The following is a 17,848-nucleotide window of genomic DNA, read 5'->3' as shown; positions in this document are numbered from 1 at the left end:
GTTTTCTTGTTGAATGGCTTTGTGTTAAGGCACTTCTTTGACACTTGGTTTCACTTGTTATAGATATTTAGAATAGCTCATATTTAACTGATCAGATTTTTTTCAGCTCTTATTCATTTGATTCTTGCCCTGGATATATAGTACAATTTTTGAGATTGCACTATTTGTGCAATTGTTTCACCCCTGGGAGAAAGCTTCCTTTCCCCTGTTGCTTGTTCAAGAATGTTGATCTCTTCTATTTGTTTTTTATTTGCTTTTAGAGTTTTTTAAACACTTCTTTCATCATCTCTAGCTGCTTTTTCCTGGAGGACAAATTCTGGGAGGAGGGTCATCCTCGAGAGGACTTTCTAAGTCAATATTTCCCTGTCAAAACAAGGCCACAGACCCACAAAGGGGGTGTAGGTCCATTGCAAAGTGTCCTATGGAGAAGACCAGGAAAGTTGCCAAACTTCTCTTTGATGGTTCCCTGAATCTGTGCCTTCCTGGCCTGCCCAGCAGATGGCACTCATCAGCCAACTGTTCCCACAGTCCTAAGGTGCTGCTATGCCCTTAAATCTCAACCGACTCCTCCTTGTTGGAGGCAGGGTTGAACCACAGGCTGCCGGTCACTTTTGTCCAGTGTGGGTTGAAACCCCAGCCCCTAGTTGGGACCCAGTGATCTGAATTCACTGATCAAAAGCCGTGAACAGCACTGAGTCATGCCCCCCACCCCTTTTCTTGGGGCAAAGCCATCTTTCAATAAACTGTTCCCTGCAGCCGTAAGAAGGCACTGTAGCTTCTTCTTCCCCCATTTCCACCCTGATTGGGGGTGAGGTTGAAACAGAGGCTTTCGGTTCCTTTTTGTCCTGGGCAGGTTGGATCTGTAGCTGCCCACAGAGCCATGGCCCAGCATTCCAAATTCATGCATCGGAAGCCACATTTAGTTCCCTTCGATGTCTCCCCCCATTCTATTTCCAGTCAGGGACTGGATCCAGGTGACCTGCCATGAGAGTGGTGGATGGGCACCCGCCTCCACAGCATGGAGAGTTTTACTCTGAGCTCTTCATGGCAGCTTATAGTGTCTTCCTGCTGCCCTTCCCTGGATGCTGTACAGTGTTCTTCTGATCTCTGGAGCCCTCAAACAGTTGTTTCAGACTAGTCTTGGCTATTTAATAGCTGCCTTGGAGGATGAACTGAGTCCTGAAGCTCCCTACTCCTCTATCTTACCTGGAAACCTCTCGTGATTATTCTTTAACTTGCATTGTCTATTGGAATCACTTGGCAGAACACTTTTTCATCTGTTGAAACTAGCATTCCCTTGTATTTACATTGGGCTTTCCACATTTACAAAGTGCTTTCACTGCAATGCTTTAAACATTGCCTGGTAAACCTGAAAGTATAAATGAATTAATTGTCCCATTTTGTTCTCACAACTGCCCTGTAAAATTCAGATTTATTCCTCCTGTATTTCAAAAGAGGAAACTGAAGATCAGAGGCCACAGAACCTCTCCTGGCAAAACTGTTCGCTCTACACTTTTAATTAATACAATAAATTATAATACCATCTTGACTGTTATTTTCTACTACAGGAATCACTGCAACAGAAATCACACTGTCAAACATGTTTTACGTTTGTAGGAATACCCGTTTTACTAAAGTTTAAGAAAATAAACTTCTGTTAATTCAAAAAACATGTGTTGGGTGCCTGCTATATGCAAGGTATTGAATGAAACAGGCACAGATTCTGGCCAGCTGATGCTTACCCTGTAGAGGGGGAGAGGGTTGGTAAACATAATAAGCAAGTAAATTATGTGATATGTTAGACGATGCTGAATGCTGTGGAGAAATACACTGAAAGGAAGTGGAAAGTGTGTTTGGGGAAGGTTGCAATATTAAACAGGGTATTTGAACAAAATTTGAAAAAGATGAAGAGCAGGCCAAGTATGTATCTGGGTTGACAGCTGTTCTAGACTGGGAGAAGATTGCTTACAAAGCTTTGGGGAAGGGCAGCCAATTGGGTGGGAGAAACAGTGAAGGAGTCAGGATGGCTGTAGTAGAGGGGAGGTGTTAGGTGGCCAGGTGAGAGAAAAAGTTTGTGGGAATGAAGGGGCAAAGATGAGGTCAGGCCTTTAGGTAATTTTTATGAGTGTGGCTTTTATTCTCAGTGAGGTGGACATTAACTGAAGGGATTTAAGCAGAGGAGTGACACAATGTAATATGTTTTAATGGGGTTGGTTTGCTGCTGTGTTGAGAGTAGACTTTGGGGAATTGGTAGGAAATAGGAAACCTACTAGAAAGCTATTGGAACAATCCAGGTGAGAAATGATGGTGGCATGGGCATGGATTGTAGCATTGCAGATGGTAAGAAATTGATATATTTTGGAAGAAACACTGATGGGACTGGGTGGTACATATAAGAGACAACAACAAATTAAAGATAACTCCAAGGATTTTGGATTGTGTAACTAATTTATTGGGTTGCCATCAACTGATATGGAAAAGACTGAAGGAAAAGTGGGTTTGGGAGTGGAAGGCAGTCAGGAATTTATTTTCACCATGTTTAATGTTAGATTAGCATCTCAAGAAGAATATTAGATCTAAAGATGAAATGTGTAGGTAGTTTGGATATGAGAGTCTGGAAATCCAGGGAGTCTGGACTTGAGATAAAAATTTGGCAGTTTTCAGGGTATAAATGGTACTTAAAGTCATGAGATTGGCTAGGATCAGTTATGGTGTGAATTTAGATACAGGAAAATAAAGAACTAAGAACTGAGTCTTGGTCTACCCTAATATTAAGAGGTTGGGGGAATGAAGAAATGAAGTGACCAGGAGTTAGGAGGTGAGCTTGGAGTCCAGCAGCCAAGTGAAGAAAGTGTTTCAAGGAAGAGAGCTCAGGTATGAGGACCGATTTAGCAATATGGAGTTTCAGAAGAGGTTTAAAGCAAAAAGCATCATTGGAGTGGGTTCAAGAGAGAATGGAAAGAGAACAAAAGGTGACAGTGGTATAAAAATATTTCCAATAATTTTGCTATTTAGGGTGGTGGAGAAATAGGGTTATGTGACTGGAGAAATGGAATTAAGTAGGTGTTCTTTGAAGAGAGAAGAAATACTGCATTCTTGTGTGTTGATGGGAATGATCCAGTAGAGAAGGAAAGATTGATAACACAGAAAAGGGGGAGAATTTGTGGAACAATGTTCTTGGGAAGGCAAGAGAAACAAGATCTATTCCAAGGTGAAAGGGTTTGCTTTGGGGACACAGATGGTTTATCTGTAATAACAGGAAAGGAGGCAGCATTAAGAGCGTGATTATAGGTAGAGGGTGGATGTAGTGGTGGGAATTTAGAATACTTCTATTTTAGCAGTGAAATAGGGAGTAAGGACAGATGTTGAGCACGAAAAGGGCACAGAGAGTAGAGTTGCTGAACATTTGAGAGGAGAAAAGTATGAATTTATCATCTAGGGGGGCGAGAGAGTAATGGACTTCGTAAGAGAGTGATTACTGGCCAGCAATAAGAGCCTTTTTAGATTCTTATGGACACGGATTTGAAGGGAGGCTGGTCAGGATTCTTGTGTTGTTTCTTTAGTTGAGCTGTGTGGATGTAGACATGGAGGAAAATTGGATTTAAACCCGGGTTAGGTCTTTCTCAAGCTAGTGTGATTCTGAGAGGGATGAGCAAAGGAACAAAGTGTATGCAAAGGAGTAATTAAGATGATTAACCGTGGAGTTCAAGTGTTGTAAGGAGGGAGGTGAGGCTATGAGCAGTGAAGGACCACGTGAAGATAGCGTGATTCATGACTTGTAAGTTCTAGTGGAATTAAAGGACTTTTGGAGTCAGTGACCAAGCAAGAATGGATTGGGAATATAGGAAGCAGTGGTCAGAAAGCAGAAATTTTTAAATTGAGATTATGGAGAGGATGGAATTATTGAAAAAAAAAGTTTAATGAATAAACGTGGAGTGAGTGACTGACATTTGGTGGAGAACAAAGTCATTGAAGAAGTGTTTAAGAAACTGGGAGTCTAGAATATTGAAAGGATCATCCTCATAGATACTAAACTTAAGAAGAGTTAAGACAGAAAGAGTCCTGGAGAGAGTAACATGCTCTACTAGCTAACATCTTTGAAGAAAGGAGAGGAGTGGGTAGTTGACAGATGTAGTCTGATGACATTCACAGTTGGCTATTTTGGGGGAGCAAGGAGGAAAAAATAGTCAGAATGCAGCAATAAGGAGCAAGGGCACCTACCACACCCCAAGGTCAGAGATATGAGAGATGCTGGAGGCAAACAGGCCCCACTGGGAAGAGAGGGCCACAGGGTCAGTCCTCAGGGAACAGGAAGGTGAAGGGAAACAGAGAAGAGGGAAGAGCATTGTGAGATTTTGTTGGTTGATGAATGGAGAGTGACAGAAGATCCAGTGGAAGAATTAAAGTAGTTGAGGGGGGTTGAGAGAATGAGAAAGGGGATCACAGGGCCTTGTGACGGGGTTTCTTTGTGTCTGACATAAAATGCAGCAAAGGGAATCATGAAATGACTCCATGTGGACTAAAAGCAGAGACTCATGGCGGAGCTGTGAGGTTGGGTAGAAAATGGTGGGTTGTCTTCTACAATTCTGCCATGGAAGTGTGGAGGCAGAAAGAAGACAAGCTTTCCTTGGGTGCATAGGACTCCATCTTAGGAGAAGGGAACTTAAATATTTAGCTACCTTTAGTAACTCGCATTTTATGCACATTCCTAGATTATTGACCTTCTCTTCTGGTTTTGATCATTTCTCTTTGTATTATTTTTAAAATTTATAATGTGAGATAAATAAAAACCAAATCAGTAAACCATCCAGTAGTTATTTATTTTTATTAGGATATCAGCGCAAAGAGGTTACAAAATATGGCACTTGCTCACAAGCAAATGATAGTTCATTTGTGAAAAAAAGAAAGCATGTACGGCATCTTCATGCTATATTTATATTCAACTCAACAAATATGTATTACATGTCTGCTTTTTGCCATGCAGTATGTAAAGTACTGTGGGGAGACAAAATAAAGAAGTCTCTCTCCTTTAGGGTTGCACAATCTTAATGAAAGATATAGCCACATCAGAATAACAGAAAGCCTGAGACAAATGCAGTGGAAAACCACAGGAGTGGGATCAATTCCAATTGGAGGCATTTAAGAAGGCCTCAGGAAAAACAAGGAACTTAATATTGGCCCTCAAGAATGGGTAGAACTTTGACAAATGGAGAGAATGGGGTGGTAGAGTAAATTGTGGAATGCATGAAATAATATATATGGTATATAATTGAGTATTAACTTTAGTGCATTCAAAAATACAGAAGCTTATGGGGGGGATATTTATATGGGCTATGCTGTTCACGATCGGAACAGGTGGAAATCAAACTGGAAGTCATGAATTGGAGCTTGTAAATTGCATGCAAATTTTAATTATCTATTCTAGACTAATTCTTTCTCCAAGGAGTAATTCCAATATTAATAATTGTAAACATTTATTTATCATTTAGGGACCCTGTAAAAAGCCAAATGCGTTACATGCAATATCTCATTTAATCCTTAGTCATGAAGGAAAAGCTCAGAGTAGTCAAGGAAGTTGCCCATGGTTGCACAGTTGGTCAACTGTACAGCCAAGGTGTGACCTCATCTGTGGGATTCCAGAGGCATTTTACTCAGAATCACTCTTTATCAAATGACTTAACTGACCTCAGATATTCTTAGACTGAATTGGTGAATTACGGAAGGGAGACTGCGTGGTCAGACCTCCTAGTGGGATCCCTTCTCTGCCTCTGGCTAGCTGAATATCCTTGGGTAGGTTTCTTAACCCCTAATTTTCAGTTTCCTCATCTGTCAAATGAGAATAATAATGGTTCTCTCTCATAGGACTACTGCAACAAGTAAGTAAAAAAAATGTCATTTTTAGTAGCCTTATCTGGATTAACCCAAAGATTTCACACTTTTCATTAATTCATAGATATAATAAACATATACGACTCAACTTTGACTCATTATTTCTTCATGCTTGGAACAACCATAGTCTATGGTGGATCGGCAGTGTTGACTGATGTTAAAGGTAGCAACGGCCTTCAAGTGAAACAGTCCAGTGTGGGCTGATGCTTAGACACAGCAGATGCGTGTACAAAAGGAGGAATTTCATTTGATTTAAAGAGTAATTTTCAAAAAAGAGTTTTCAGATAGTATAGTGTTCGTGATTAGCTCCTCTTGTTTCATTTCTATCTTTAGCTCAGCAGAATTTACTCCCTTTTATTACAAGGAATCGTGACCATTATATTGTGATATACCCATATATGTATCTAGATACTTCATGAATATGAGTCATCATAAAATATCAGTTCCATAAACTTGATTTTATTAGGTTTGTGTTGTTTTCTTTTGTTTTTAATGAATTTTCAGGGAAATTTACAAAACGGAATTTGTTTCATAGTATAAGGGAAGAGCCATGTGTGAAAATCAAAGTGAGTATTAAGAAGGAAGATAACATAGTTTAAAATGTCAGTAATTTTTTTATACTATAAAAGTTATTTATTCTGCCAATATTCGCTACTCAATTAATGTAATAAGGTACTCAACTTTGTGAAAAAGATTTCATGGCTCACAGCTAGAATTGTGTGATTCTATACTTTAAATTCCATATAAAAAGAAATACACAAAAATAAACAGGGTTTTTGAAAAACACTAGGGTGTGATCAGTTATCTTCATATTATGAGACAGTTTGGAGAGAAGAAATAGAAAAGAAGATCCTTTCTGTACTGTCAGGTAGATTGAAATTTTATTTTAAAAACGGAATTTTCACAAGTAAAGGCTTCCAGCTTTTGAAAATGCAATACATAATACTTCTCAACAAAGTACTTGCAGAGAGCACTCAGCCCCTAAAGAAATATTGGCTGAGTGGAGCAAATCCTGACTTTGGATCTATCAGTTCTAGCATCTTTCTATGATCCAGTATTGTAACAGTATGAACAAATGAGATTAGCATTTCCCTAATTGTGTTCCTTAGAGCACATACTTCTAGGGTGTTATCAGAAAAGGGAGTTCTACAGTCAATTATACTTGAAGAAGGCTGCATGAAACAATGTTAATTCCTGAGAGCATTCACTATGTAAAAATTGTGCATCGTGAATTTTCTAGCATATGCAGCACTTTCTAGTTTGCTAAAATTATTTCACAGTGGAATCCGTATTTTAAAATAGATATATTTAACAATGCATACTTTAGGAAAAGCTGACCTAGGGATAAAATAAAATTCACTCTCAAAATATTGGCATCGTCAGTCTTCACCTTTACCTGCACCTATCACAAGTAGTGCTTTTACCAGTCCCAGCGAGAGTAGAGCAGTCCTCCGTGCCTCGATGGGTCCTTCCGTCCGCCTCTGGTATCATCACTTCACCTACAGCTAATAACAGTGGCCAGCCTTGAGGTGCTGCTGCTTCAGAATCACAGAAACCAATTGACATTTCACTCCTAAGGCAAGCAGAGCCTACGGGTACGAATGGCTTTACTGGATGATGTGATTGCTTCCTGAAATAGCATCCTGCCATTGAGGGAGCAGAGGAGAGCACGTCTGTAGCTGATGGATGATCAGACCAAGAGCCAAATCAAGAGGAGAGAATTAGGTCTGCTTTTGCTCCTGGGCAGAGAGAGACTGCTAGATCTGTCAAGGGGTTTTAGAAACCATAAGGCACACGAATCAGCAAGCAAAAGGCAAAGTAGGTTGTGCAATTTCAGCTTTTGGTTTTGGATGCAGACTTGCTGACAGTGTGTAGGGCTGAAAATGTTTTATGCATATTTTTAAATAAAAAAAAATTCAAGTTATTTTAGCTGTCGGGTTTGGTAAGAAAAATTTCTTTCACAGTGCTTAAGGTTACTGGAAATTCCTCATATACCCAGATAGGCTAATTGACTATACTAATCCCTTGGAAAAGTTACTTTAGTAATACCATTTATTGTGAAGTATTAGAGCTTTATAAGAGACTGAGTGAAAGAATATTTAGTACAGAATGATTAGGCAAGTCAGATTTCATGGCAGTTTGGCTCCCTGGACAAATCACTTAGTACCTATTGATCTAATTTTTTTTTTCATTTGTGAATGGGGATGTTGAAAAGGAAGGAGGAACCAAAAAACCTTCTTAGGTAATTAACTGAGTGTGTCCTAAACACCAGACTCTACTGTGGTGGAGTTAAAGATGAAAAACACATGATTCCTGTCCTCAGAGAGCTTACAATGAAATAGGTATCACCAAATATCACACAGAAGTAAGAACCTCATGCTATGAAAATTCAGAGGAAGGAGAAATGGTTTTCATGGTTGCTCTGTGGGAAAGCTTCTAGTTCATTCCATATGCTAAAGGTTTTGACTAATTGGCAAGAAATTGGAATGACTAAAGGAGGAAAGGTTCCCACTAAACAAGACAACAGGGATGTGAACAGCTTTGCTTCTACCCGGCTTGATGTTGGAGGAGACTTTGGAGAGTCCTCTTGACTTGGGGAATTTCTCCAGGCTTTTCCCTCTACCTCCCATTTCAGACATTTATTCTCTTCTAGCCTTGGTTGCTGTCCCATTTGTCTGGAAGGGCTGCTCTATTTCTGCTTAGCCCACTCAGATTGATAATATTCCCTCTGAACTTTCAGTGACCTGTTTTCTCAAGATCCTGGCTCTTGTGTCATAAGGCCCATTGCCCACGTCGCCCTGCTTCTGCTTCTAAGCATCTGGGACGCCAGGTTCCCCAACTCCTGCTTGCCTGGGAGATGTAATCAGAGAGATGGGCTCCAACCTGGGGAATAAGATGGAGGCCAGGTTTTGAGAGCTGTGCTCAAAGGATCACTTTGTTCCATTTTGGCTGGAAATTATGGTAGTTTCAAAGGAAACCTGTGAAATAAGGCCTGGAGGACCCATGGGAGCCTTCACATGATGTACCTAAATGTTAAAATGGGAGAGTATTTACTACATGAAGGTTAATTTGACTTAAAAAAAAAAAGGGATCTGCCAGGGGAGCGGCTCATTTATAGAATTTGTTTATAGAATTTGATCTGGAAACATGGAATTGGGAAGGCAAAGGAGAAGGAAATATGACAGGACAATTGTGGAAGGAAAATCAATAGGATATTATGTCTGATTAAAAATGGGGCTGAGGAAGAGGTGGCAACGATGCAATCACATTTCCGAGAAGTAATAGATAATAACAGAAGTCTTTGAGATTCAGTGGATGGGACTTTTCAAGAAAAATAGGAAAGTCAAGAGAAGAAAATGGTTTTGTGCCCAGAGGAAGTGAGGTGGAGTGGTAGAAAGTAGATTGAAGTTGGAATGAGAAGTTGAGGTTTGAATCCCATTTTGAACAACTGTAACTTCTTTGTAGCTTATTTTTCTCAAATAACAATACTTTTCTTGCAGAGCCTTTAAAATAATTATATGAAATAATTATGGGAGTTCCTGTCACATAGTTGGTGCATTATGAAAGTTACTTTGGGATCGAATTTCTAGGTTGGAAAGGGCTTTAAGCCTAGTTCGCCTAGGTCAGCCATCCATCCAACATTTAAAGGCATTCTCCAGCTTTTGCACCAAACATCCATTCATAACTTGGATCCCTCCAGAGACAGGGAATGTCTCAGCCTTGCAAAATAACTCACTTTATCTATGAATAGTTCTGTCGGTTTGAATGTATTATGTCCCCCAGGAAAAGCCATGTTCTTTGATGCAATCTTGTGGGGCACACGTATTAGTGGGGATTAAGTTGGAATGTTTGGATTAGGTTGTTTGCATGGAAATGAGCCCCACCCAACTGTGGGTGATGACTCTTATTGGATAATTTCCATGGAGGTGTCACCCCACCCATTCAGGGTGGGTCTAAATTAGATAATTGGAGCTGTGTAAATGAACTGGCAAGCAGAAGGAACTCAGTGCAGCTGTGAGTGACATTTTGAAGAGCAACTGAGAGTGACATTTTGAAGAGGAGCTACAGCCAATAGGGACACTCTGAAGAATGCACGGAAGCTGAGAGAGTAGCTGCAGATGAGAGAAGTTTGAAGATGGCTGTTGAAAGCAGGCTCTTACTCCGGAGAAGCTAAGAGAGGACAAAACACCCCAAGAGCAACTAAGAGTGACATTTTTGAGGAACTGCAGCCTAGAGAGGAATGTTCTGGGAGAAAGCCATTTTGAAATTAGAACTTTGGGGCAGTCACCAGCCACATGCCTTCCCAGCTAACAGAGGTTTTCCGGGTGCCATTGACCATCCTCCAGTGAAGATACCCTTTGTTGATGGACACTTTACGGCCTTAAGACTGTAGCTTTGTAACCCAATAAACCCACTTTTATAAAAGCCAATCCATTTCTGGTGTTTTGCATTCTGGCAGCATTAGCAAACTAGAATAATAGTCTCAAGTGTAAGCAAGTTCTACTGTACCTTATATGTAGTGTCTTCCTAAAGCAGCCACCCTCAATTTGATCATGCATGAGAACTGCTTCCACCACATAAGGTGAATGTGACATTCTGTTTGGGTTGATCTGTGGGGCCTCCCAGGAATTTGAGTCTTAAATTATTTTCCACGTGCTTCTGATGAAGGCATTCTTTGATAAACGTCATCCTAAAACATCCTCCTGTACGTCCTATTTTGACCATTAAGTGCTCTGTAGAATAAACCTTTTATTACTTAAGAAAACTGCTACTGTGTCTCCAGTGATGGTCTCCTCCAAGTATAATATGAAATTATATGGGTGAATGTGCTCTGGCAAAACAAAGAAGCACACACAAAAAAACTTTATAAACAGCTTGAGATGAAAGGATATGTTTTCTTAAGAAAATGGTGAAATAAATACAATTTTTATTATAACAGCTAATATTTACTGAAGCTTTCCATCTGCCACCTATATTGCATGCCTTATTCTGTTTATATATGCAAAATTTATTATTTTTCTATTACAAAGCCAAGGCCTAGAAAAGTTAGATATCTTCCCCAAGGTTGCAAAGCATCATAGTCCAGTTTCAAACATCACATTTTATTGCCTTATTTAAAAACTAAGGAGATTTTTTTTTTTTTTTTCTTTTGCAGCCAAGAAAATCTTCAGTGAACTTTATGGCTGTATTACCACAAGGGAGATGAATGTCCACATTTAAAAGTAAGCACAACTATTGCACTTTGTAAGGTGCTTTTTGTTCATCATATTTCTGTTGGTTGCATTATTATTGTCTTTATTTTATCAGGGTTGCATTAGTACAGTAACAATTTGACTCTAAAGAAGGAGTCATTTATGTTGGTTTATTTTTTTTTTTCTGGAAATTTGTCCTGTGATCTTGGCTCCCTGGAGAAGCCTATATGGTGGGCCTGTGGGTACTGAAAGTTGGGAGGGAATGGGAAAGGAGTGTAAAGAAAAAGAAGAGTTGTGCACTGAAGACTCCTTTTGCCCATTTCACAGTTTTGTTTGGGGTTTATCTGTGATCAGAGTCTCTACAGATCAGATCTATACCAATTCTGAATCTTCCAAGAATTGTTTCACATCTTGCAAATTTTAGAATAATATATAAATAATTCTCTTTTAATAGTGGCATTCTTTTTAGTTGTGTGCTTCTTGAGGCCTATGCAATACAGTGTCCTGAGTTATAACTTTTCAAGACCCAAATATTCCTTTTATTGACTATTATCATCATAAGGAAAAAAAATGGACCAATAGACCCCACTTTTCTTCACCAGTGTTTCTCAACCCTAGATGCAATCTAAATTCACTTGAAGAAGTTCAAATACTATTGATGCCCAGATTTCACTGGAGATTAATTAGAATTTTTGTTATGGGGCTGGGCAGGTCATAGTGCTTTTTAAAGCTCTCAGATGATTGTGGGTGCACCAGTGTTGAGAACTACAACTTACCTCTATGTTTGGGGTCAAGCAAGTGGAGTCTGCACCACACCTGTTTGTGAAAAACAAGAAAAAGAGCAAGAACAGCAATGACAACAGCAAAACTGAGCTCTCAGATCTGCAATCATTCATAGAAGTACTAGTGGTGAAGGGCAAACTAAAAGCTTTCTATGGGTCAGCATAATAAATTCATGAAATTTAAGTGAGGAGGAAGTGAGACTTTTGGGTAGAAGTGTGAACAGTTCTCAGGGAAATAGAATTGGTTCTCAGATAATCCTTGAAAATCCAAGGAGAAAATTACATTTCAGACATCCTCTGGATAAAATCTATCACTTTGAATTACAAGTCTTCATATTAATGAGTCTGTTATAATCCTGATTCTTAAAAAGTTAAGACTTTATTTAAAATGTAATGATTTTGCTCAAAACACTTCTTCCAAACAGAAGAATTTCTCATTATAAAGTTTGCATATATTCTTGGGGAACTGTATCACGGGCATTCTTACTTCAGTAATTTATCATGGTATTGCTTTAAGTTACCTCTTTGACCAAGAAAGCTGGACAATAGAAGCAAAAAAAAAAAAAAAAAAAAAAAAAAGTTACCTTTTATGTTTGATTATTTCCTTTGGTTCACATTTTCTTTGACTTGTGGAGTCCTAGTGGTCACAATAAACTATTTATTTAGCTTGACTTAAATGGAGGGTGTTCTCTCCCCTTCTCAAGTACTTGATTCTTGTAAAATGATAGATTGCTTGTAGAAGTTGCTTTAGAGTCTTGGTTGAATGTTATTGGATCTTTTTCATATCTTGCCAAGGTTTGATTGAATTGAACATAAGTGTACTAGCTTCTAGGCAACGATTTGTGCTGTGAGCAAATCCTAAGTATCTCAACATGCCAGTGATATATCATAATCACCACTGTAAAGACACACAGCCTGGAATTATATTGATTCAGGGGGGCGGGTTCCCAAGGAATACTCATGATTGATTCCCACAGGCTAACGGCCATCTCAACTCCTGAGGGCATCTGTTCTGGTATACTGTCTAAGTGTTCTCAACACGGCACCATGAGGCTCATAATGGAGTTATTTAGACGTTATCTTGCCAAGAGTGATTTCTAGGTTTTGTGTCATTAGGAAACCCTCTATTCCCACTGTCTGTTTCCTCGTATAAATTCTTACCTTTGTCATCTTCTTTTACCTCATTCGTTTTCAAGGAAAGCCGCTTTGCTGCCATTTGCATTCCTAATCATTAAACTTTATTCCCTTTTTTTGCCTTTCTTCCTTCTTTCCCTCCCTCCCTTCCTCCTTTCCTTCCTTTTCTTTTCTTTCCCTCCTTTGCTCTCTTCCATCCTTTCTCCCTGCCTCTTTCACCTCTTAGTGACAGATGCTGACCACCATCAGAATATGATTCCGTCTAGAAGGATCTGTTGAATGCTGCATGCCGGCAGTGCTGACACTTCCCAATAGTTATGGGGTTGTTTTGAAGGGCATAAATAGAGCTATTAGTTTGGAGTGTTTGAACTTCTTTCTTTTTTCTGTTGCTTTTATCTAGCTTCTGACTTTTAGATCTTTTTGCATCATTTTGCAAGGTTTTTATAAAGTCACCTCTCTGTGAAAATGTACTGCTTTGTTGAATCTCATGGAATTTTTATTGATTGGCAGCTCCTTCATCTTGGGAAAAATCCTCAGTCATCATGAATGATATGTTTTGCGTGTTAGTATTCCTTTTATTGTTTGCTATATATGTTCTCTTTGATGTTTTGATTTTCCAGTTTTCAAGCAAAGGTTTTATCTTGAGTTCTCAGTGTAGTTTTTAGTACTTTGTGTTTGAACACTTTTCACTGAGCTTAAGTTTTTTTTCCCCCAAAATAAAATTATTAATAATTGTATGTCTCTTCCTTTAATTAGTACTATTGTGTGGAGTTTATAAAGCATGTGACAAGCAGTTATGTTTCTCTTTATATGTTTAATGATCTGGATTTTCCCCTTTCTCTTATGTTATGAACTGCTTCTTTTCTCCTGAGCTGTTATTGTAGTCAAATGTCTTTTCTATCTATTTCACAAGTTTGTTTTGAATCTTAAATGATACTGATGTTTGGGGCCCTATTATAAAGCATCGTCTGAAAGTAAGGGATTACTATGACCTAGATAAAGTAAAAATGTATTATCTTAGTCAAATTTATGCCTTTAAAATGGCACACAGTTTGGTGCAATTGCGGCATTTGATGGAACAAAGGAAAAGGGGAAGAGAATATGAAGGAAATATATAAAAAGTTAGAAAAATGGTGGAAAAGAGGTAAAGAGTATAGTTTGGACATTGTCTAGTAAAGAAAAGGGAGTTTGGAAGTAATTCAGTTGTACAGTCTGTGATGACAAAAGTCATTATGAAAAACAGAAGAAATTTATCTGTGTATGTTAATGATTGTTTCTTTACTAGAAAGAGATTACAGAAGAGATGAAGATAGATGGAACCGATGTGAATAGAGAATTTAGTAACAAATGGATGATGACACATCAGAAGAAGCTTTATTCTAAAGTGAAAGCTTCACCTGAACTCTAATTTCAATTTGTTAAAGATGTATCTCTAGTACATGTATAGAAATTATTTAGAGCTAAGTGACAATTCCTTATTGTGTCTTAAGCATTACCTTCTTCTATTAAACTCTTTTCAGGAAAGCTGGTGGATGAGGCAGAAGGTTTAAGCTCATGTTGTCTTGTTAGCCTCTAAAGAGTGCACTTCATGTAAAAGAAAGATGCTGACTTTAAAATTAAAAAGCTTGGGTTTAAAACTGGAGTTTTACTTTAGCAAGGAACATTGACATAGAGCAGTGCTTCTCAAACTTTTATGTGCATGGAGATCTTATTAAGTTGCAGATTCCAATTTGGTAGGTCTGAGAGTAAGTCCATAGTGTGTGATGGTGGTGCTTGATGCAGCGGCTTTTCTGTGGATCATACTTTGTGCAGCAAAAACTTTAGAGTATTTAATTTATTTGCCCACTGTCATGCAGTCGACAAGAGCCAGAAGTCAGATCCACGATCCTTCATGACACAGCTCACGTAATAGGAATTAACCAAATATAAAATTTCTCTTTTCCTGAGGCATGGATTTTCATTGATAAACAAAAAAAATATCAGCTAGCACTTCTCCCTCATTGTTTATGTTCCATTAATATATTTAAATGATTTATCCAGTGTACAACTATGATTGTATCCAACCGTAAAGCAAAATATATGTTGGACACAGGAAAATCACACTTCCACCTTTTTTGTCTTTGCTGTTTTTTGATATGATACAGTGTAACTTGAAAGAGATGCTTCCAACAGCTGCTTATACATCTCTTGGACATATCAATTTTTACTCTCTTTGAGACTGGTCTAGCAAACTTCTCAAAATTAGTAACTTATTCTTGTTTTTTTGTACAGTATTCCCAAATACTGATCATTAGTTTCTTCTTGAAAAATTTGATTGATTGACCAGGAAGCTCACTATGCTTCCTTTGAAAATGCACGCAACCCTCATAGTTTCATGCCACTTACTGTCACTGTTTTCTAAGAGATGATGCTCTGGATAACGAAGGCAGAATGAATCCTCAGATATTTATTACCTTATTGTCTTCAATTACTCTTATTTTTTGGATGCATGTATGGAATCATCATATTTGCAGAATTACATTCTATATTTGCTCTGGAGTTCTGTTATATTTACATATATTAAATTTTTACATATATTACATACATTTTTATTATTAAGAACATATAATATTACATATATTATAATAAACTATTGTATTTACAGCATTAGTCTGAATGGCTGTATTTACGTTGCTATTTTATCAATGCTTTCTATGCTGCACTGAAGCAATTTTGAGCCATTGATTTATTTTTGGGAATCAAGAACTTGAAAAAATCTCATTTTAACAGAGAAAATGAAAATATAACTAATACATCATGCAAATGATTAGAAAATGCATGTTTGCCAAGCTAAATTCACTGGCACAGTCTTTGTAAGTGCAAGCATTATAGGGAAGTTCAAATGACCATTAAGGGCATTGAGTGATTTCTGTAAACACCATAGGCTTACATTACAAATTTGTGAAATACATGATAAAATGATTTCATTGTTTCTTCTTCTGAAGCTTGCCAACCATTGACAGATTCCTTGGAACTCCCACACAGTGACCATAGTGGTCTATGCACTTCACCTTGAGAAATTTTGCATTGTACCGCATTTTAAAGTTGCTATCATGATAGTAATAAAGGTAAGCCTCTGCTGCAGAGTTTTGAAGCTGACAGTGCTCTGGTAGGTGGTGTGTGTGTGTGTGTGTGTGTGTATGCACGCGTGTGTGTGCTGATGTTAAGACTCGTGTTGGAACCAAGATGAAATAAGGATTTCATGAGGATGACAGGAATTTCTGTCAATTCAATCTTTCAGAACATTCAGGTTGCATATTACAAATTTTCTTGCCCCTTGCTTTATGAATCTCCAATTGCGGAAGTCCATTCATTTAATTGCTACATTTTTTATATTATGTTTGTTTGCCAGAGCAATAGTTTACTGCACGGTTTGCTCTCTCTTTCCAAGTCTTAAATGTTGGTGCATCCACAGGTTCTGTCCTTAGCCATGTGCTCTTCCAACTTTACCTGATCTCCCTCTATAATCTCACATGCTTAGATATTCATCTACTGTCTATAGCCAGGATATCCCAAATGTGTATTTCTAGTGTGGACCTTTTTCATGAGATTCTAACAGCACTGCCACTTGGATATCCAGAGATACCTCAAACTCAACTGTTCATAAAACAATTAATTACTTCCACTCCCACCTCTGGAGACCTCCAGCATATTCTTACTGATTTTTTTTCTACTTCAGCAGATTTTCTGACATCTTGTCACTCGACATAGAAACCTGGAAATGGGTCATCTGGTGCTGTTAATTTTATGTGAGAAATGTTTTTCCAAAATTGTCTTCATTTCCCCATCCACCACCTCTACCTCCCTCCCCGGTGGCCAGCCCTCTCTGATCTCCCTGGTGCCCATCTAAATGTGAATTGAACTCTAGCATCCTCTTTTAGACCCATGGTGACTCCTTGTCCCTTGCAATTTAAAATATTACTATTCCTTCTATGTACCTATTCCCACTTTCCTTCAAACTAAAACTTCTTCAGAAATTCAAGAGAAAATTAGAGACATTCGTAAAGGAAATGTGTATGAGGACCACCATCAAGTTTTTAAAAGTGGAACAGCTTTATGTAAAGCTTTCACGGAATGAACTTTTAAAAGCTTGATGGCACCTCAAATGACTACTTTGCATCGAATAGTGTTAAAACCTACCACAGTCTATAGAAGGGGATAGATATAATATGTAATAATTAATTCTTACATAAACAATTATAGCTTGTGTATGTGGTACAATGTTTATTTAAACAAACCCAGTTTCCATTCTTGAAACATTATTTTGAACAGTGCTACCCCAGACTGACTTTTCTAAAGGAACAAAGTTACATATGGGAATTATGATTCTGGAGAAACACCAGACATCTGTGCATATCACGAAATATGGGAAGAAAAGTTAAAATGAGATTTGGAGCTGAATAACATTTATCAAAGATACCATTGATAATGAGTCTCATAGTTTGAGAACTAGATGCTTGCTAAAAACAAAACTGAACGACAAAAACAAAAACAGAAAACCCTATGTGATTTGGTCAACCTAGTCACTAAGGAGTATTTACATTCTTACCCTTAAGCTGAACGCCAAGGCTAATCCTCCTCCCTTTCTATTAAATCTGTTCCTCTTCAATCCTCCTCATCACAGGAAATATTCCTAAAGTCCACCCAATTGCTCAAGCCAAAAACCTATATACCATCTGTAAATCTATCCTTTCCTTCATCCCCAATATCTAATCCAATAGCCATTCTTAGGGCTCTTCCTCCAAAAGATGTCTTAAATCCTTCTACTTCATGTGTTCTTGATCACTTCTTCCTATCCCATTGCCTGTCTTC

At 38.2% G+C, this 17,848-nt stretch overlaps 1 long non-coding RNA gene across 1 annotated transcript in view; it reads left to right on the top strand.

Annotated features, from left to right (window-relative positions):
• The window catches only part of LOC119509311, a 596,159-nt gene that overhangs the window by 220,174 nt on the left and 358,137 nt on the right, over positions 1 to 17,848 (top strand). The window contains exon 2 of the long non-coding RNA XR_005211673.1: positions 11,045 to 11,111. This is a non-coding gene — a long non-coding RNA (uncharacterized LOC119509311). The remainder of the gene's footprint in view (positions 1 to 11,044; positions 11,112 to 17,848) is intronic.

The sequence above is a fragment of the Choloepus didactylus genome, chromosome 14 (assembly GCF_015220235.1).
Source record: "Choloepus didactylus isolate mChoDid1 chromosome 14, mChoDid1.pri, whole genome shotgun sequence".
Lineage (NCBI taxonomy): Eukaryota > Metazoa > Chordata > Mammalia > Pilosa > Megalonychidae > Choloepus > Choloepus didactylus.
Note: the sequence above shows the minus strand (reverse complement) of the source record. Positions and strands in the feature narration are given on the sequence as shown.